Below are 21,792 nucleotides of genomic sequence, written 5' to 3'. Positions count from 1 at the left end.
CAGGATACACAAAACCATGTCTGGGACGGTGCTAGCACCGCCCCTGACAGGAAACCCTTTGTCCAGGCTCCCCTCGCTGGAAGGACTCCCAGCTGTAGGGGGTCAGACTCGTATCTGTGGTGGCAGCATCCATTTTGTGGAGCTGAGGCTTCGTTTAACTTTAACCGGGGTTCACAGTTACATACATGTCGTGTCCCTCTAGAAGGGTGGAATGCTAACCCCGTCGCCAGAATTGGCGAGGGGTTAGTATTCCAATTCGTATGACACCTTACTCGACATGTTTTGATAAAGCAATACCAAAGATAGCATTTAACCGCGAGGATTATAATGCACTTAAGAGTATATGGTATGCGATATCATGGAACAGCTATTAGGACTTGGTTCCGCAAGCTGCAGACAGGCTCAGCTCATGCCAGAGCACCATCTCACACGATTCCAAGCACTCTGCCTTCAGGATTGTCAAGGCCTGCCATAGGAGTGACTGATAGGAATCTGTGTGTCCATTTTAGGGTTAGGTATAGGTATACTACACCTACAGCAAAAGGTGATTACACGACTTTGCCCCAGCTGTCATGCAGCCAGTTGTGTCAAATTTAGGAGGCCAGCCAGGGGTGGCATAATACATGCTGCAGCCCCTGGTAGGCCCTGGGTACACCTATGCCCTGAGTTACAGGGTCTGATAAGGTGGCCCAGTACCAATTGGTAAATGCACCTAGGGTACATGTTGTAATTTAGAGAGAGAACAGCCAGGCTGTGGGTCTGATTGGCAGGCCCACAGCCAGAGAAAGTCGTAAACCAGTGAAACAAAAGCAAAAAATCTGGGTGATCATAGGATTGCAGACCCTACTCTCCTACAGCAATGTGCAAAAAGTGCGTACATATCAGGAAGAGGCTCCTGGTGGATGAGCGGTAGATAGGAGTTTTCCCATTTTAGGGCCTCTTTTTTGAATTGTTGAAATTAAATTTAAGGAATGAGCTTCCGGTGTACATGACGGCTTCATACATTGTCCGCTTAGGGCTAGAGTAGTTTGTGCGCTCCTCTTATGTTATTCATTTTTTGTTCCACCAGAGTGAGGAATTTGACCACTCTGCAATTCAGTTGTGTAGTCCTTATGTCAAAACATGCCAGCACCGCTTGCCTCCTAGTGCAAGTTACTAGCTGTTCGAGGGGAATCTTTAGCAACGTCATGCATGTGCAGATTAGGTGCAAAATATCTCCTGAGCTTTTGTCACGCAGGTTGCAAGTGCTTGGTAAGTATCCCCTCTGCCATGGTGGGAGGTTCTTGGCACACTGAAGACTACCCTGGCGGTGCATTACTCTACAGATCTCCTACGAAATTCCTGGAAGACCTGTTCATGGCCCAGAGTGACCAAGGGCCACTGAGATCTGCTCAGACTCTCCCAGATTTCAGCTACTTTTACTTTCACACTGCAGGCTCATGAGTATTTGCAGAAAATACACAAAGGCCATTCTCTGCTATTTAATGACCCACGCTCTGAGTACCAATACATGTGTAATACCAACACCAAGTGCGGATTGAACCCCTGAATAAAAACTGGTTATTATTATTAGCATCATCATCAATGTCCTTAACGGCGTTTTAGACCTTTTCATAAAATAACTCTTAGTCAGGGCACAAGCCCTAACAAAAATAGTCGCGCGCTAGTTTCAAGTTTATTTTTATTATGCATATTTACTGGAAACCATTGCACTGTTGTGAACTTATTAGGATAAAAAATCGTTATGGTTCAGCAATAAAATCATTGATACATATGATAAAAATACTGTGCGTGCTTGCATACAAATCTTCCAAAAAATGATAAAACCATTCAATGGGTAACATTAAAAAGTGACAGTAAAAGCCAAGGGTCCTAAGGAATATGCAGTGCAGTACTACATGCCTGTAATAATGATGGCCTGCGATGCACATTATTTGTGTATGAGAATAAGGCCACACAGCCACTTGGCAATGTGCAAAAAGTACGTACATATCAGGAAGACACTCCAGGTGGATGAGCGGTAGATAGAAGTTTTCCCATTTTAGGGCCTCTTTTTTGTATTGTTGAAATTAAATTTAAGGAAGCAGCTTCCGGTGTACATGTCGGGTTCATTCATTGTCCGCTTAGGGCTAGAGTGATTTGTGCGCTCCTCTTATGTTTTTCATTTTTTATTCCTCCAGAGTGAGGAATTTGACCACTCTGCAATTCACTAGTATAGCCCTTCTATCAAAACATGCCAGCACCACTTGCCTCCTAGTGCAAGTTAGTAGCTGCTTGAGGGGAATCTTTAGCAACGCCATGCTTGTGCAGATTAGGTGCAAAATATCTTCTGGGTTTTTGTCACACAGACTGCAGGTGCTTGGTAAGCATCCCCTCTGCCATGGTGGGAGGTTCTAGGCGTACGGAAGCCTACCCAGGCGCATGGGCTTCCGCAGGCAAGGAGGGGCGCTTGCCCCCCCCCCTGAAGCGCCTCTCCTTGCCCCCCTACGCACGCCCCTGTGCACAAATGCATCCCGGAGGGAGGCCTGACGCCGGGGCTCATCCTCAGGCAGGACATCATCCAACTGTCCGCCTTAATTTTAGGCATTGCAGGGAACAGAGCTCTTCCCTGCAAAAGGCCTCAGCTCCCTGATGGAGCCACCTCGCACTCCCCTGTGCACAAGAGCAGCTCCACCACGCCCATTATCATTCTGTGTGGGGCTGATTGCCACATACAGAATGACAATTGGTCATAACCCTCGCACCGTGCCCATTCCGTGGATGCCATAACTATGCCCCCTCGCCTGTCTACCATCCTTACCAGAAAATTAGCCAACAATGCGCTCTATTGTCGTGGTCGTTGTTGGCCGCAGTTTTATTATGATTGTACATATGCTGGTTATACATTTGTCATTTGCGAACTGCATGCTTGTCATAAATCATACATAGCATAAACCATCCTGGGCTGATACTCTTGTGGTACCTCTCAGTTCGTAAATGGCATGCCCAAACCAGTTCTTTTGTTAGTCCTTGGTAGTCCTCTTTGTTTGTCCCTTCTGTGATCACCATTTGGCTGATCACCCACGCCCTCTGCGTGTAGTGGAGGGTAGCTTCTCTTTCTGGAGTTAGGCCCCCAGCTCGCTACCTTTTGCGCCCTGCCATCCGGCCGGGTCTGGGCCGCGAGCGCCGTCTCCTTTGCTACTCCGCTCTTTGTTGCGGCCACCTCACCCTGCCGTGCGGCATCCAAAAGTGAGTGGCCCTCATCCTACACACCGCCCGTCGGTGTGTCTCCTTCACCAATGATTGTACCAATTTCCGCAAACACCCGTCCCACTATACAGCCCTGCGACACTGCTGTTCCTTAGGTGTGGGTGGGTGGGTCTGCAGAACTCCGTCCGGTGCGCCGCTCTCCCTTCTCCACGAAGTTAGGAGCTACTCGGGAGAGCGGCGACTTATATCTTCATTTCCCTTACCTTGGCGCTCAGGTGTCGCCCCCTGATTGGGGGGTTCGAACCTTGCGCCACATGCCCATTGGTCACCTTTTGGCGCCTCTGAGCACTCTCCTTTTTGCGGGGGTTGGCATCTCCTTCCGGCTGGCTTCTGGGCGCTTCAAAGCGCCCAGAACCGGTTTTCCACTGGGGGCACGGCGCGGGTTATGGCGCCGGCCCCTGAGCCCCCCCCCCTTCGGGGGGGTGAGGCGGCCTCTGCAAGTCTGGGCTGGCACAGCACGTGGTGGCCTCCTCCAACCTCAGTCCAGGGCAGGGCATTCTGTGACATGGAAGTGCAAAAACGCCCATGCTGCTGCTAGGTGAGAATCCAGTTAGCCAAAGAAAGGCGATGAAAGAAGTTGAAAGGAAAGGATTATAGTTATAGTACAGCAGCCATGGTTGCTGCTTTTTTATTTTATTTTATGCAACTAACAACCATAGACAAAGCCAATAGTTCTGGCTTGTTGTAGGTGTAACGTTACTTGTTCCAAGTGTAACGTTACTTGTTGCATTAAATATCTGGATGCAATGACAGAAGCAACAAAAATATCAGTTGGGCAGGACATTACATTAAGCACAGATTTTTAGCGTTTGTGTTTTAAGCCACCCCTTTTTTTTACATCAAGCACCCTTTTAGAGAGACCCCCCCTAGTTTTTTCATCCCACTTAACGCTCTGGAAACTACACCATGTCAGTCTCCCCATGTCAAGGCACTGTGCATCATGCATGACTCATGCCTTCCACTTTTTCAGATTGCCTATATGCAGGGGCATAGTGAACCCTGCGACATCCCACCCCTTGCTTTAGGAACTACAGAAAGGGTGGAGCACTTGATAGGTCTCATAATTAATGTGAAACGGTGAGGGAGTAAGTAAGTGAAGGGATGGATGGCTGGATAGATGAACGAAATGATGGATGGATGGATGGATGAGTGAAAGGGTGGATGACGGGGGGTGAATAGGTGGATGGATGAGTGAAATGATTGATGGATTGATGAATTGATAAGTGAAAGGGTGGATTGATGAATTGATAAGTGAAAGGGTGAATGGGTGGACGGATGAGTGAAAGGATGATGTAAGGCTGGATGAGTGAGTGAAAGGGCGGGTGGATGGACCAAAGGATGGATCAATGAGTGAAGGAGTGAAAGGGTGGATGGATGAGAGAAAGGATGGATAGATGAGTGAAAGGATGGTTGAATGATAGGTTCAATGGATGGATTAATGAGTGGATGAGTAGATGGATGCATGGGTGGGTGAATGGAAGGATGGATGGCTAAGTGAAAGGGGAATTGAAAGAGGAAGGGGATGGGTAAATGGATGACTGAACAGGTGAATGGCTGGCTGGATGAGTTAATGGATGGATGGGTGGAAGAGTGGATGGATGAGTGTATGGATGGATAGGGTGAAAGGGTGAAAGGGTGGATGGATGGATAATGGATGCATGAGTAAAAGGTGGATGGAGGGATGGATGAGTGAAATGATGGATGGAAGGAAACGTGATGGATAGGTTTGTAAATGGATGAATATGGACATGGATGGGCACACAGATTGAAGGACAGAATGAATGGCGAAAGGCTGAATGATGGATGAAAGTATGATTACACATTGTAAGCCCCATTATCTTAAGCAACATTTCCTATACATTGACTTTCCCATTTATATGAGTGATTGTCTTTTTATAATATGTGTGTGTTGTAACGCACTCCCAAACTTTGCCTCACATACTTGATATGAGTAGCACTATAGAAGAAATTAAATACACACGAGAGAGGGTCTATGTGAAGATGAGGGACGCCATTGGAGAGTGGTATCAAGGCCAGACTGGTCGGACCGGGCATCAGGTGTTTTCTCTGGGAGCTGGAAAGGTGGGGGCGGTTTTGTTACCACAAAAAGGCCTGCACATTTGCTTAAAGCTGAGCGTATACTGACTAACCATGAAGTGCACAATTGTCTCAAGCTAATATAAACTTATTTTCACTTGTACTTTAGTGGTTGTCAATTTACTTACTTACATCAGAGAAGGTTGCACAATAGTAAATGTCTGTATACCTTACCTTTTGTCCTGAATTTTAGGGTTCAAGGTGGGTATGAGTTTTGGAGTGCCAGGGGTAATTTTAGGGTTCAGGGTGGGTATGGGTTTTGGGGTGCCAGGGGAAATGTTAGGGTTCAGGGTGGATATGGGTTTTGGGGTGCCAGGGGTAATTTTAAGGTTCAGGGTGGGTATGGGTTTTAGGTTGCTAGGGGGGACATTTTAGGGTTCAGGGCGGGTATGGGTTTTGGGGTGCCAGGGGGACAATTTTAGGAGTAAGGGCGGGTATGGGTTATGGGTTTTGGGGTCCCAGGGGGCTAATTTTAGGGATCAGGGAATGTAGGAGTTTTAAGGGGCCATGGGGGTAATATTAGGGTTCATAAGTGTGCTCTGAATTGTTGTCCCTTTTCAGATGCAGAATTCAACACTTTTTTTTCTCAGCTTGGGCTGAGCATTACCCGATCCTGATTGTCTGCCATTTTAGCCCCGCCCCTATTGATTGACATTATCCACACCCCTTCGTTTGGCAGGTTAGCCCCCCATGGAAAAATTTCTGTGGATGCCCATGTCCAGGCGCTGCATTACTCTACAGATCTCCTACGGAATTCCTGGAGGACCGGTTCATGGCCCAGAGTGACCAAGGGCCACTGAGATCTGCTCAGACTCTCCCAGATTTCAGCTACTTTTACTTTCACACTGCAGGCTCTGGTGTATTTGTAGCAAATACAGAAAGGCCATTTTCTGCTATTCAATGACCCATGCTCCGAGTACCAATAAATGCGCAACAGCAACGCCAAGTTCGGTTTGAACCACTGAATAAAAACGGGTTATTATTATTATTATCTTTATTCTCAATGTCCTTAACGGCGTTTTAGACCTTTTCATGAAATAGCTCTCAGTCTCAATGCACTGGAATTTGCACATTCAAAAAATGATACTTGGCCATAAAAGGGTGGGTGGTGCTCTCCTAAAGGAGCAACGCTCCTCTTCAACCAAGCTGATCGCCCCAGTAGTGGAGATCTACAAAGCAAGAGGGGTTAGTGCTGCTTTGTATGGGGCGGAGCTGTGGGGTACGTGCAACCTTGAAGCCCTAGCTAGATCAGAGTGCAAATTTTTGAAGGAACTGATGGCCCTTCCCCAGAGCACCCCTTCCAAACCCGTTTTAATGGATCTGGGTTGTAGATCGATTAAAGACCAAGCTCAACTACGTCCCTTGCTACTCTGGGCTCGCCTGTGGCGAGTGCCCGAGTTGGCCTCATATGTAGAAGCTCTGTTAGAGGTGATGCAAATGGAGGGCTGGTCCAAGATTAAGTGGCTGAGGGACGTGAAACGCATGCTTGGGGTCATCGGTCTCGGCGAGGCGTGGTGGTCCAGGACTGCCCCCCCCAAAGCCGTCCTAAAGAAACTATACTGGACTTGGATCTCTTGTAAAAATTCTACAGACTCTAAACATTGCAAATCGACTTTAGATTTTATGAACATTAAGGATGTGGTGGTTTATGAATTGTATCTAGATATTCTATCCAACCCCCTAGATCGAGCCCTGTATTTTAAATTTAGAATAGGGACGCTACCTGTAAATGAACTGTTAGCACTGTGAAAAACTCCCTACCAGCGATCTCCTTTTTGTGCGTCATGCCCAATGCGTGTCGAGTCTGTTGCCCATTTTTTTTTTAATGTCCGGCCTATCTAGCTCCTCGGCGGCGGTGACTCAAACCACTATGTCAAGTCAAGTGATTTATATAGCGCGCTACATACCCAGAGGGTGTCAAGGCGCTTGAGGAAGGGTGGGGAATTACTTGTCGAATATCCAGGTTTTAAGTTGCTTTCTGAATGTAAGGTGGTTCTGAGTGAGGCGAAGGTGAGTGGGAAGTGAGTTCCAGGTTTTAGCTGCCAGGTAGGAGAAGGATCTGCCTCCCATGGTGGTTTTGTTGATGCGAGGTACAGTTGCAAGGGCTTGGTTGGAGGATCGTAGGTGGCGGGAGGGGGTGTAGAAGGAAAGTCGTGAGTTGAGGCATTCGGGTCCAAGTTCGTAGAGTGCTTTGTGTGCGTGGGTTAGGAGGCGGAAAGTAATCCTCTTGTTAACGGGGAGCCAGTGGAGGTTTTTCAGGTGTCCAGAGATGTGGTCTTTACGCGGGATGTCTAGTATGAGTCTGGCTGAGGCGTTTTGGATGCGTTGGAGTTTTGCGGTGGTACCGGCGTATAGGGTGTTACCGTAGTCCAGGCGGCTCGTGACCAGTGCGTGGGTGACCGTTTTTCTAGTTTCGGTGGGGATCCAGCGAAATGTTTTTTTGAGCATACGAAGAATATTGAAGCAAGAAGATGAGACGGCGTTGACTTGTTTGTTCATAGAGAGTGAGGAGTCCAGGATGACACCTAAGTTCCGTGAGTGGTCCGTCGGGATGGGTGCTTTTCCAAGGGACTCTGGCCACCAAGAGTCATCCCAGGCGGAGGGGGAGGAACCTAGGATAAGGACTTCAGTTTTGTCAGAGTTCAGTTTTAGACGGCTGTACTTCATCCACTCGGCTACTTCTTTCATTCCTTCATGTAGGTTGGTTTTGGCGGTGTTAGGGTCTTTGGTGAGTGATAGTATCAGTTGAGTGTCATCAGCGTAGGAGATGATGTTGAGGTTGTGTTGGCGTGCGATAGCCGCGAGGGGGCTCATGTATACGTTGAAGAGGGAGGGGCTGAGTGAAGATCCTTGTGGCACGCCGCAGATGACTTCGGTAGCTTCTGATTTGAATGGAGGAAGGCGGACTCTCTGAGTTCTTCCGGCAAGGAATGAGGTGATCCATTCCAGTGCTTTTCCTTGGATTCCGATGTTTCTGAGGCGTTGTATTAAGGTGCTATGACAAACTGTGTCAAAGGCTGCGGAGAGGTCGAGGAGGATGAGGGCGACTGTGTCTCCGTTGTCTAGCAGAGTTCGGATGTCGTCTGTTGCTGCGATGAGTTTGGTCTCAGTGCTGTGTTTGGCTCGGAAGCCGGACTGAGAGGAGTCGAGGGATTTGTTGGTTTCGAGGAAGGCGGCAAGCTGGTTGTTGACAGCTTTCTCGATGACTTTGGCCGGGAATGGAAGGAGCGAGATGGGGCGGTAGTTTTTGAGTTCGGTGGGGTCAGCTGTGGGTTTCTTCAGAAGGGCGCTGAGTTCGGCATGTTTCCAACTTTCCGGGAAGATGGCGGAGTTGAGGGAGCAGTTGATGACGTCTCGGAGATGTGGTGCTATGATGGAATCTGCTTTGTTGAAGATGTGGTGAGGGCATGGGTCTGTGGGGGATCCTGAGTGGATGGAGTTCATCAGGCGGATGGTGTCCTCAGTGGAGATTGGGTTCCAGTCATTGAGGATGTTCAAGGGGGGTGGGGGTTCTGCAGAGGGTAGGGTGGGTTGGTCTTCGGGTCGGTTGTCGAAGCTGTTGTGGATGTCTGCGATCTTGTTGTGGAAGAATGAGGCTAGGGAGTCGCAGAGGGCTTGAGAGGGGGTGATGTCGTTGGAGTTGGCTGAGGGGTTGGTAAATTCCTTGACGATGTTGAATAATTCCTTGCTGTTGTGGGCGTTGCTATCTAGTCGGTCCTTGAAAGCGGCTTTCTTGGCATTCCGGATCAGTTGGTGGTGTATACGGGTGGCGTTTTTGAAGGCGTCCTTGGTGCTGGTGTTTGGGTCTTTTTTCCAGGCCTTCTCAAGGGAGCGACAGAGTTTCTTGGATTTCTTAAGATCATTGTTGAACCAGGAGGCCTTCTTGCTGCCTAGTTTGATTTTCCGTTTTTTCAACGGTGCTAGGATGTCGGCGCTGTTGGATAGCCATTGGGTGAGGTTAATGGCTGCTTGGTCGGGGTTTGAGGAGTGGGCGGGGGGATTTTGAAGAAGCGATGAGGAGATCTGGTCGATGGTGATTTTGTTCCAGTTTCTTCGCAGAGTGGGTTGAGGATGGTTGTTGGAAGTGGTCTTGTTGTAGGTAAAGTGAACGCAGCTGTGATCCGTCCAAAGGAGAGCTGTGGTGTGGCTGAAGGAGATATGTTTGCTGGAGGTGAAGATAGGGTCGAGTGTGTGACCTGCAATGTGGGTGGGGGTAGTGACAAGTTGTTTGAGTCCGAGGTTGGCGAGGTTGTCCAGAAGGGTGGTGGTGTTGCGGTTATTGTTCTTTTCAAGGTGAAAGTTGAGGTCTCCCAATAGAATGTAATCCTCGGAGGAGAGGGCGTGTGGGGTGATGAAGTCCGTGATGTCCTCACTGAATTGTGCACGGGGTCCTGGTGGCCTGTAGAGGAGGGTGCCTCTGAGTGTGGTCTTGGGGTCGATGTGGATCTGGAAGTGAAGGTGTTCAGTGTTGGCGAGATTGACGTCTGAGCTGGTTGAGATGCGGATGGATTTCTTATGGACGATAGCGATGCCTCCTCCTGTTTGGTCGGTACGGTCCTTACGGATGATCTTATAGCCTTCCGGAATGGCAATGGTGATGTCTGGGGCTGATGTGGCGTTCATCCATGTTTCTGTTAGGAAGGCGACGTCTGGAGAGATGGTGTCTAGTAGATTCCAGAGGTCGATGGCGTGCCTGTGGACTGAGCGGGTGTTGAGCAGGATGCATTGTAGGTGGTTGGTGTCAGATAACTGTTTTGTGTTCGTGGATGAGGAGTTGTTCTTGGTGCCGTCGAACTTGCAGGAGTAGCAAGAGAAGGGTCCATGGATGTGTCCGGGAGGGGCTTGGACGCAGTTGGGGGGACGGCCGGGGTTTAGGGCTAGGAGGGTGGAGGCGTCGTATGAGATGCGGGTGGGGGGTACAAGGGCCAGGGGGTCTGGCGCTGGGCGCGGTCCAGGCAAAGACGGGCTTACTTTTGGCGCACCTTCGGCGCGCATAGGGCGCGAGCGCTGCGCGTGGTCGTTGCGCGAGTATTCAACTGTCATATGCGGATAGTGGAGGGGAGGGGCGAGGGAGGGTCAGCTGGGAGGCGGGGCGGGCTGTGGGGGGCGGGCTCTGAGGCACCAGCAACAACAACAACAATGGCGGCAGCGCCAGAAACACGAGACTGGAGGTAGGCTGGGGCACACACACTGGGTGGACTGCTAAATCTCGCTGCAGCTGTGATTGCGCGAAATAGAGCGCTGCGATTAGATTAGAATTACCCCCGAAGCGCTTGCAAATGTCCGCAAAAAGATCTAATGGCGCTTGCAATCCAGCGTGGTTAAAATGCGGAGATGGGCGCTTGCAATCCAGCGTGGTTAAAATGCGGAGATGGGCGCTTGCAATCCAGCGTGGTTAAAATGCGGAGATGGGCACTTGCAATCTAGCGTGGTTAAAATGCGGAGATGGGCGCTTGCAATACAGCGTGGTTAGAGTGAGGTACTGGCGCTTGCAATACAGCTCGAGTACAGAGATAATATGGCGCAGTCAACGATACCAGACAGGCAAGCAGGAGCTGGGGTGAAAGCAGGAGCTAGGTTGAAGGGAGCGGCCGTTTCTGAATGAATCAGGACAGTCACAGCGTTAACGGGGGAGAGAGTGGTCTATGTAGTCCGTGGGAGGGAGGGTCAGCTGGGAGGCGGGGCGGGCTGTGGGGGGCGGGCTCTGAGGCACCAGCAACAACAACAACAATGGCGGCAGCGCCAGAAACACGAGACTGGAGGTAGGCTGGGGCACACACACTGGGTGGACTGCTAAATCTCGCTGCAGCTGTGATTGCGCGAAATAGAGCGCTGCGATTAGATTAGAATTACCCCAGAAGCGCTTGCAAATGTCCGCGAAAAGATCTAATGGCGCTTGCAATCCAGCGTGGTTAAAATGCGCTTGCAATCCAGCGTGGTTAAAATGCGGAGATGGGCGCTTGCAATCCAGCGTGGTTAAAATGCGGAGATGGGCACTTGCAATCCAGCGTGGTTAAAATGCGGAGATGGGCACTAGCAATCCAGCGTGGTTAAAATGCGGAGATGGGCACTTGCAATCCAGCGTGGTTAAAATGCGGAGATGGGCGCTTGCAATACAGTGTGGTTAGAGTGAGGTACTGGCGCTTGCAATACAGCTCGAGTACAGAGATAATATGGCGCAGTCAACGATACCAGACAGGCAAGCAGGAGCTGGGGTGAAAGCAGGAGCTAGGTTGAAGGGAGCGGCCGTTGGCCCTTCGTATTTTAATGTCCGACACACGCACTTTGTTTGTTTGCGGTGTATCCAAATTCCTGAAATGGTCTTGGATAATTCGTTCAAAAAGGCTTGCCCTGTCAATTTAATAATTGTCTTAACTGCTTATACAATGTTTTTACTGTGTAAATTGAATGTGCATGTAAATATTGATTTTATCCCATTGTATTATTCTTTTATGATATTCTTTTATATCGAAAAAAATCCTTCAATCAAGAAATAGCTCTCAGTCAGGGCCAAAGCCCTAACAAAAATTGTGGAGGGACTAATTAGCATACGCAATTCAGAATGACTTCACCAGAAGTGACGGTACAACAAATGTGTGACGTTGCCTGTTTCTTCGCAGAAAAGAGATTCAAAGATAACCCCCCTCCCGCCCCACTGGGTCTCTCTCACAAATAAATGGGCTGCTGCCAGTATGAAGGAGGTTTGAAAAACACCCCGAGGCCGGATTATACACACAGCCAGTGTTTGAAAATTCAAGCAGCTGCGGTGCCGGGTCAGGAGGTGACGTCGTTGCTTCCTTCAGCCTCCAAGGGAACGGAGTCCCCTTTCTAAAATTAATGGATGGACTCACCCGTGTCCACCCCTGACTTGCAGGGCTCCCAGCCTTTGTTTTGAAAGATGTGGACCCTAAGTGAGACCGACAAGTGGCCTGTAACAGCAGGGAGAGCGGAGAGGTATAGAGGGGTGGGCGGGGTAACAGTTCATAGACGGACACACCAAGGCGCGAGAAGAGGTGGGGTGGGGGGGAGAACATCCTCGGGGTGGCACAAGAAGAACCGACGGCCTGGCATGCAGAGTTGGGAGATGGACGGAAAAGAGTAAGGAGAGAGGAGAGAGGCTTCCAGAAGTTCTCACGGATGTTATGTAGTTATGTTATAATATTAGTATAGAGCGCTTGGCTACCCAGGGCTTTTTGGCGCTGTATGGGATAATATCACAACCTGGGTAAAATAAAACATAAAAATGTATTGATGACGAAGAAGTGTGTAAGGAGCCGGGCTCATGGGAAGGGCCCGGGGGTACCTGCTGACACACACTTCAGGCTGCTCTTGACAGAAGTGGAGGCTGATGGGCGCGGGGCATGGGGGGAGGAGGGGGGTGTACACGCTGAAGCTCTTAGCTCTGCTGATAGCGACAAGCAGCAACAGATCCTCTACACAGCAGGCAGCCTGCTGATAGCGACGAACAGACACACAGTCCCAGACTCAGGGCCGTCCTGTTGATAAGGATGGCCTGGGCGGATTCTCCCCACCACAGGATGGCCTCGCGATAGAGATGTGCGGGAGGGGGCTGAGAATATAGTGCAACGCCACATTCCCGTCGACGGGGGGAGACTTGAGGGGATGGAAGGGCACAGGTAAAATGTGCTTGCCGAAGCTGGGGATAAATTCCTACGTCAGCCCCAGCACAGGGCGGCACTGCTGACAAAATAGCTGCCAACCTCGGCTATTGCACTTCAAATACCCAAACCGGGCGTATTACACCCCTGCTAAATGAAGATTCCCTCTGCCGGCGCGCTGGCGGCGGAGATGCTGGCCTTGCACATATGGCATGGTTGTGCCCGAGTGTGCAGCGCTTCTGGCTGACGATCATACAGGACTGCGCGAGATCACGGGCGAGATGCAGCCCTGTACACCTTCACTGGCCCATCCTCCGAAGGTGAACCAGAGACTGGTATCCTTGGGCCTTTCACTTCCGGGGCGGAGGATAGCGATGCGATGGGTGAGGGGTCTCCTCCCCACGCTGCGAAAAAAGGCACACTGACATGGCCTACTGCAGCACTCAAACAGACGCTTATCACAACCTTATGCCACCACGTAGCCGCCCGAGAGATATATGGGGGGCATATCAAGCATGCTCGGAGCATGCAGGGCACGATGAGGATGCGAATAAGGAAACGGGCATCCTAACATTACAGAACCTATTTCTTTCCTTGATGGTCGGTCATGGTGGGCAGGGCTCAGTGGTGACTCCTCCACTAAGGAAGAGGAGCGTCACCCCACTGCTATGAAGCAGCAAAAGAAAGGAAAAAATAAAATGATAATATTTTATTTTATTCATTTTATGTAGTGCATTTTTATAAAGCACAGACATTACCTGAAGGTGTCAGAGCGCTGTACAATAGAGCCAGCTACGTTACAAGAGAAAAGTGTTACATAATGGAACTTTACAATGATAAGCAGGAGACTTAAAATGAAGGGTACACAAACACAAAATCCAACACAGCATGCAGGGGTGAGGAATGTACAGGAAACAATACAAATTTACAATGAAGAGCGAACTTCCTAGAGAGGCCTTAGAATGAAGTATTAGTTCTGAAAATGTCTTCGGAAGAGAAGAGATTTGAGGTCATCTTTGAAGATCCAGGTAGGGGAGGTGGCACAGAGCAATGGGGGAAGTGAGTTCCATATACTCACTGCATTGCCTGAGATTTTGCCATCGATCTTTCCCTTTTGAAGACGGGGGGCTCAAGCAGAAGCTTTTCCGCATTGCGGGAAGGTCAAGAGCCTCTGGACAAATTCAATTTATTCGCCAGGTAATGAGGGGAGGACGTGTGTAAGGCTTTATGTGTGATGCAGGCAGTTTTGTAAATAGATCTTGCCTCGATCGGAAGCCATCGAAGAGAGGACAGGATAGGAGTGACGTGGTCGCTTTGTTTAGACCCTGAAATGAAGCTAGCTGCTGAATGGAGGATGGATTTGAGAGGGGAGAGGTGGGATTTGGGTAGGCCCGTCAGAAGAGAATTGCAATAACCAGTCTTGAGAGAACCAGAGATTGTACCAAGGTTTTTAAGTCTTTCTCCGGGAAGAACCAACGGATCCCCCACAGGAGGCGCAGCTGATAACGTGCATTCTTAGCAATAGAGTTGATGTGGGAGATTAGGTTGAGTCTTTTGTCAAGAATGACACCTAGGGATTTAGCGCTGTCGACAATGATGGGTTTGTTGTTGAGTAAGTTCAGCTGATCCATCCAAGATTGAATTGGAGGAGGTGAGAGAGAGGTAGAAAAGAGGACGAATTCAGTTTTGCAGGATTTAGAATGAGTTGGTGAGCTAACATCCAGTTGTGAATAGAGTTGAGAGTAGAGTTGAGTAGTGAAAGATTGTGTGCGGAAGACAACTTGAGGTAGATTTGAGTGTCATCCGCATAAAGATGGTAATGGATCCCAGATTTGCTTAGGAGGTTCCCTAATGGTTCCAGGTAGAGATTAAACAAAGTGGGTGCCAGGATAGAACCTTGAGGGACGCCTTGATCTACAGCCAATGGAGATGAAAGGCTCTTCGCTATCTTGATCATTTGGGATCTGTCAGAGAGGAAAGAGGCAAACCATTTAAGCACTGTGCCATTAAATCCCATTCCCTGTTGAAGAGTGTTGAGGAGGGTGCTATGATTAACAGTGTCAAAGGCTGCAGAGAGGTCTAGAAGAATCAGAAAACACGATTCCCCAGAGTCGAGTATATGCAGCGCATCATCAATCACTTGAAGCAGGGCTGTTTCAGTACAGCAATTTTGGATGAAGCCAGACTGGAAAAGGTCGAGGAGGTTATTGTCCATATTATGTATAGAAAGTTGTTTCGCAACACATTTTGTCTTGATTTTTGAAAGAAAAGGGAGGTTGATGACAGGGCGGACGTTGTTGAGGTCCTTTGCATCAGCGGAGGTTTTTTTAGAAAAGGGGTAACCTGTCCTGATTTGAGGGCAACAGGGAGGGAGCCTTGACTGAGGCAGAGATTAACTAGCCTTGTCCAGTAAGAGAGAGTATGGGTGTAGAAATCAATGGTGATGATGCTAGGGATGGAGGGTTTGGTTTTGAGGATGCATTTGAGAAGGTTATCTTCCGGGATGACGTCAAAGTTCTGCCAGGTGACTAACGATTTCCGCTTCTTAATTAGGGTGGGGTGGATGACCTGACTCACCAGTGCTTTGACATTTTCATCAAAGAATATAGCAAAATCTGCTGCTTTCTTTGTGGAATCCTCAGGCTTAATGGCTTGGGGAGAACAGTTTGGGTTTTTGATGAGGTCAAAAAGTTTCTTGGGTCTGTTTTTGGCTGAGTCAAGGAGGGATCTGAAATGTGATGCTTTTTCAAGGAAGATGTGGTTGTGGTATTTGGATCTTACTGAACGTAAAAGAGAGAGATTAGAGGTGGAAGGAGATTTTCTCCAATGTTTCTCCAGGATTCTAAGGTTTTTCCTTTCATCATAGAGAGCTTTATTGAACCAAGGTGCTGAGGGGTTGGGTCTTTTCCTTTTGCATTGGAGTGGAGCGACATTGCCGATTTCGACTGCTAGGACTGAGAGGCACTGAGGGGTGAGAACGTTGACGTCCACGTTAGGGTCTAGTCTAGGAAGTGACCGCATAGCAGAATCACAAAAAGTGTCAGGATCAATGTTTTTAGTGTTGCGGAACCAGGTAGTAGCTCTTTTAGGTTGGCTGAGAGTTATAACGTGCGATAGGTGAAAACTGGAGGGAATGAGGAAGTGGTCGGACCAGTCTACATGGATGGGGGAGCAGTAGTCAGCAGGTCTGCTTTGGGTATAACCAGGTCCAGAATTGAGCCCTTGGAATGTGTGGTTTCCGAGCAATGTTGGAAGAGATCGTTGGCTGAGAGAAAGGTGGCAAGCTTGTTGGCAGTCGAGTCTTCCAAAGAGCCCCAGTGAAGATTGAAGTCACCCAGGAAGATCTGTCTGTCACTTTGAGAAAATAGATCACTGATGAAGTCAGTGAGTTCCTCCACAAAGGAAGAGCAGTTACCGGGTGGGTGGTAGATGGCATGGAATCTAAAGGGTGCGCAGTAATGTATTTGAAGTTCTAGGGATAGGCATTCTGTTGGACAGGCCACATGAAGGGCCGCTCTCCCCCGGCCCGACCAGGCCCGAGCCCGGTCACGCAAGTACCACACACCACCATTGCACGTCCTCCGTCCCCTCAGGGACCCCTGCCTTCGAACATATCGACCTCGTGGGCCCGATCCACTGCTGGCCCGCGCGCCCATCCGGGGCGCCATCTTGGACACTCCACCACGAGGCCGCCTGGCCCCCGATCGACCTCAACCCTGGGCCTAGCCAGGCCTCAGACATCCCGGCACCACCATCCACCCAGGAGGTGAGCGGGCTACTTGGCAAGTCAATGGGAGAAAGAGGTGTCGATGGCTCTCCCCCGCCAAGTGCCGCTCGCCCATCGCCTCCCCGGGCGCTGGCTCCACCCCCCTGCTGGGTGTCTGGACTCCCTCATCCCGGACCTCCCGATCTCCAGGTGCGAGGGTCCGGACATCAAAGAACATCAGCCCTATAACTGGGGCAGCTCCAGAGCAGGAAGGCAGTTGTATCTTGGAGTCGAGAGACGCAAAGAAGAACTCATCCTTGACGGACTACTGGCGCTGCCGTAGCTCTGCCTTGTGCACCTTCGTCTTGCCTGCTGGCGCTGCCGCAACCTTCGTAAACCTTCCGATCCTTCATCGTCGTCGGGACCTGCTGGCGTGGCCGCGGACCGTTTGTAACCATCATCTCATCGGGACCTGCTGGCTCCGCCGCGGACCGTCGTTTCCTTCGTCCATCTCGGGACCTGCTGGCTCCGCCGCGGCCCGATCATCTAGAACGCCGAGCTCGAGGATTGAGAGCTATTTCCACCTTTTTGGTAACAAGACTGTCCCGCTACCCTTTTCCCAAACCAGAGACCAGTATCGAGGGGACCCCTGAGTCCAGACCTCCTTGTACCATTCCATCGTACTTAAAGAATTGCCTATAAAGTCTCGTTGAACTTTACCCTTGTGTGGTGTCCGTCTGTGGGGGGGGGAAGTTACTTGTCTGTACGATCGCTGGAGACGGCTCTCCCCGGAGACCTCTCCCCTTATCCTCGGCCGACCCTCCCGGTCCGTCTAACATTGGTGGCCAGCGGCGCGATCCGAATCACCGCATAATCGTACAGAGAGTAGCTCACCCCACGACGAAATCACGATGACAACTAAAGAAAGCGGAGCAACCGAGAAATTCCAGATGGAGAAATTGGACGAGTACAGCCATCGTGAACTAAAACAATTCTGCATCGAACTAGGTATCGCTACCACCGGACTAAGTACCAAAGACGATTTTAAGCATGCCCTAGAATCTTGGGCAGAAACCGGGGCTGCCGGAACCCCCGATCAAAGCATCGCAGCAAAAACCACCACGGCCCCTGAAGAGCGAAGAACGGGTCTCTCGCAAGACGAGATCCAGGAACGAGAAAAAACCCGACTACACGAGCTGGAAATGGCCCGGCTCAAAATGGACGTTGAACTTAAGTTGGCCGAACAAAAAATCAACTTAGAGCACCTGCGTCTCCGAGAAGAAAGAGAGGAGAAACAGAGACAAAGGGAGCTCGAGGAAAAGAAACTGGCATATGAACACGAGCGAAAACTAGCGGAGATCGACTTACGCAAGCAGAATAAAGAAGTAGGGGTGTCCGAGCAACCCCACACCCCAGGGGCAACAGAGAAAAAGGTACACATCCCCAAGGATGTCGTTCGAGAATACTTCCGAGAGGACGACATCCAGCAATGGTTTAAGGCCTATGAAATCGCTATGACTGCACACCGGATCGATAGAAGCGATTGGGGAGCCGGTCTATGGGGGAGATTCCTCAATGAGGGCCGCGACGCCCTGCTACAGCTCCCGGACCACCAGATGACCTCCTATGACCATATGAAAGCTGCACTCCTCACTCGCTATGGCCTCACACCCGAGATGTACCGTCAGAGGTTCCGAGACTGCACCCGCATCCCGGGTACAACTTGGGTGGACTATGTAAACTACTTTAGCCGAGCCTTCGAGGGCTGGATCAAAGGAAGCAAGGTCACAACCTACGAACAACTGTTCAATCTTATGGTATGGGAGCATCTGTCGAACAATTGCTTCATTGAACTCCGCCAGCACCTCCTCGACAGCAAGTTAACGGATCCCCGGCAGCTCGCAGCCGAAGCTGACCGGTGGGAAATCACCAGAGTGGGCCGGAATGGGTCCTACGAACAGAACCGGAACAACAATGGTCAGCACCGTCCCCGAGGAGGAGGAGGGGGCCAAGGACGAGGAAGAGACAACGCCCCGGTCGCCCCCGCTACCAGCACCACCCCCCCGGCCAACCGGGGCAGCACCCCGGCGCGACCGGGATACCGAGCCAATGTTACGTGCCATCGATGCCAACGAGTCGGCCACTATGCAAACGACCCAAACTGCCCCCAGTACCAGAGCCCAAGACCCCGCCAAGTAGCCGCTGCTGCTCTGGGGGAGGAACAGATCTCAGAGGAACAAGAGGAATATGAACAGGAACATCAAGAATGGGAGCCAGCCGCCATGGCTCTAGCCTGCTTAGGGGGGAAAGACATGGTCCCGCGGGTCCCCCTACCCGCTAACACCCAGAAGTACAGCCAATGGGTGAGCATCAATGGACGCCGGGCCGAAGCCCTTCGTGACACCGGGGCCAGTGTAACAGCCGTCCGCTGTCACCTGGTGACCCCAGAACAGTATCTACCAAACATTCTCTGCCCTGTACGTTCCGCCGATAACTCGGAAAGTCTGTGCCGGATGGCCTGCGTCCCCTTCGAATGGGGAGGGGTCGCCGGCATGTTGAAGGTAACGGTCCGAGACGATGCCCCCGTAGACTGCCTCCTGGGGAATGACCTTGAAAGCTCTCCGTGGGCAGCCGTAGAACGAAGAGAACACCTGGGGATGTTAGGCGTCCCGGACTGGGCGTGTGTCACCACCCGGTCCATGGGCGCCCGTGCCAACCCCCGCCCAGAGGAACCCGAATGGCCGGCGCCGCCGCCTCCGGTCGCCCCGGCCGAAACCACCGACCGTGACGTCCCCCCAGAACCAGCTCAACCTCCAGACCTCGCTAACCTCGACCAGTGGCCTCAAGAGGGGGGGGCCACGCAAGAACAATTTCGCCAAGAACAGAAGACCTGTCCCTCCCTCGAGGGACTCCGCCAGCAAGCGCTCGCCCAAAGCGCAGGGGATACCTCCGGAACACACTGGATCTACTGGGACAATGATCTGCTGTACAGTGAGCAAAGAATCGCGGAGCTGGGGGCCAGCCGAGTACTAGTGGTGCCCCTCCGTTTTAGAGACTTTCTGCTAAACCTGGCCCACGATGTCCCCCTGGCGGGACACCTGGGTCAAGATAAAACCTACAGTCGTCTGGTGACCCACTTCTTCTGGCCCAAAATGAGGAACGATGTACACCAGCATTGCCGATCTTGCCCCACGTGCCAAGCCAGTGGAAAGAGCGGCCGCAAACTAAAAGCCCCCCTGCAACCTTTTCCCGTGGTCACCACCCCGTTCGAGAGGGTCGGGATCGACATCGTGGGGCCCCTGGACCCGCGTACAAAACAAGGCCATCGATTCATCCTGGTGCTAGTGGACCACGCCACCCGCTACCCCGAGGCTGTTCCCCTGCGAACTGTGACAGCCCCGGTAGTCGGCCGGGCTCTAATGGGGATCTTCTCCCGTGTGGGCTTCCCCCGAGAAGTCGTCAGCGACAGAGGCACGAACTTTATTTCTAAATATATGAAGTCCCTCTGGCAACAGTGCGGGGTTACCTACCGATTCACGACCCCCTATCACCCTCAAGGAAACGGACTCGTTGAGCGGTTCAACCGCACGCTCAAAGGGATGATCGGGGGGTTGGAAGAGCCCCTCCGTCGCCAGTGGGATGTGCTGCTGCCGTGCCTCCTCTTCGCATATCGAGAGGTCCCCCAGAAGTCCCTGGGCTTCAGCCCGTTTGAACTGCTGTATGGACACCCAGTACGGGGGCCGCTCAGCCTAGTCAAGGAAGGCTGGGAGATGCCCCCCCTCAAGAACCCACCAGATGTCTTCCGGTACCTCCTAACCCTCCGCAACCAGACCCGGCGGTTCAGAGAGCTGGCAAAAGCCAACCTAGAGGCCAGTCAAGAGGACATGAAAAAGTGGTATGACCGGAATGCCTCCTCCATCGAATTTGAACCTGGGCAACAGGTATGGGTGATGTCCCCCACCGAACCCTGCGCCCTGCAAGACAAGTAGACGGGGCCCTTCAAAGTAGTCGAGCGCAAGGGTCCTGCCACCTATCTCATCGACATGGAATCTTCCCGGAACCCCCTCCGGGTCCTCCACGCTAACAGACTGAAGCCCCACTTTGTGCGTTCAGAACTCAGCCTCCTGATGGCCACAGACAATGGGGCTGAAGAAGACTCCGAGCCCCTCCCTGACCTCCTACGGACTCGGGAGAAAGACGGCTCCGTGGATGGGGTCCGACTCTCAGAGGCCCTCACCCGAGAGCAACGCCAGGAGTGTCGAGTCCTCCTGTCACAGTTCGCCAGCCTGTTCTCCCTCACCCCAGGTGTCACTTCCTGGTGTGTGCACGATGTGGACACGGGGGACAGCCCCCCTATCCGCCACCGGGCCTACCGCGTGCCAGATCGGGTACGGGCCTGCGTCCAGGAAGAGGTAGCAAAAATGCTCACGCTCGGGGTCATCGAGCCCTCAGACAGCCCCTGGGCCAGCCCTGTAGTACTGGTCCCCAAAGCGGCCGCCCCAGGCACCACACCGGAACTCCGGTTCTGCGTTGACTACCGGGGCTTGAATGCGGTCACCCGAACAGACGCACATCCCATCCCCCGGGCAGATGAACTAATTGACCGCATGGGAGCTGCCCGCTACCTCAGTATTTTCGACCTGACGGCGGGCTACTGGCAAATCGGCCTCACACCCCGGGCCCAAGAACGTTCTGCCTTTTCCACCCCCGATGGCCATTACCATTTCAAGGTCATGCCCTTCGGCATGAAGAATGCTCCCGCAACATTTCAGCGGCTCGTCAATCAGGTCCTGGCGGGGCTCGAAGGGTTCAGCGCCGCCTACCTAGACGACATCGCTGTATACAGCCACCATTGGCCCGAGCACCTCCACCACCTCCGAGCAGTGCTACAAGCCCTTCAGCGAGCTGGCCTCACGATCAAGGCCAGCAAATGTCAAATTGGTCAAGGGTCTGTAACCTACCTCGGACACCAGGTGGGAAGCGGCCTGGTGGCCCCTCTGCAGCTCAAAATTGCCGCCATCCAGTCCTGGCAGCCCCCCATCACCCAGACCGAGGTACGAGCCTTCCTGGGCCTCACGGGCTATTACCGAAGGTTTGTGAAAGACTATGGTACTATAGTGG

The sequence above is a fragment of the Lissotriton vulgaris genome, chromosome 2_1 (assembly GCF_964263255.1).
Source record: "Lissotriton vulgaris chromosome 2_1, aLisVul1.2, whole genome shotgun sequence".
NCBI lineage: Eukaryota > Metazoa > Chordata > Amphibia > Caudata > Salamandridae > Lissotriton > Lissotriton vulgaris.
This window is presented reverse-complemented; position numbering follows the sequence as displayed.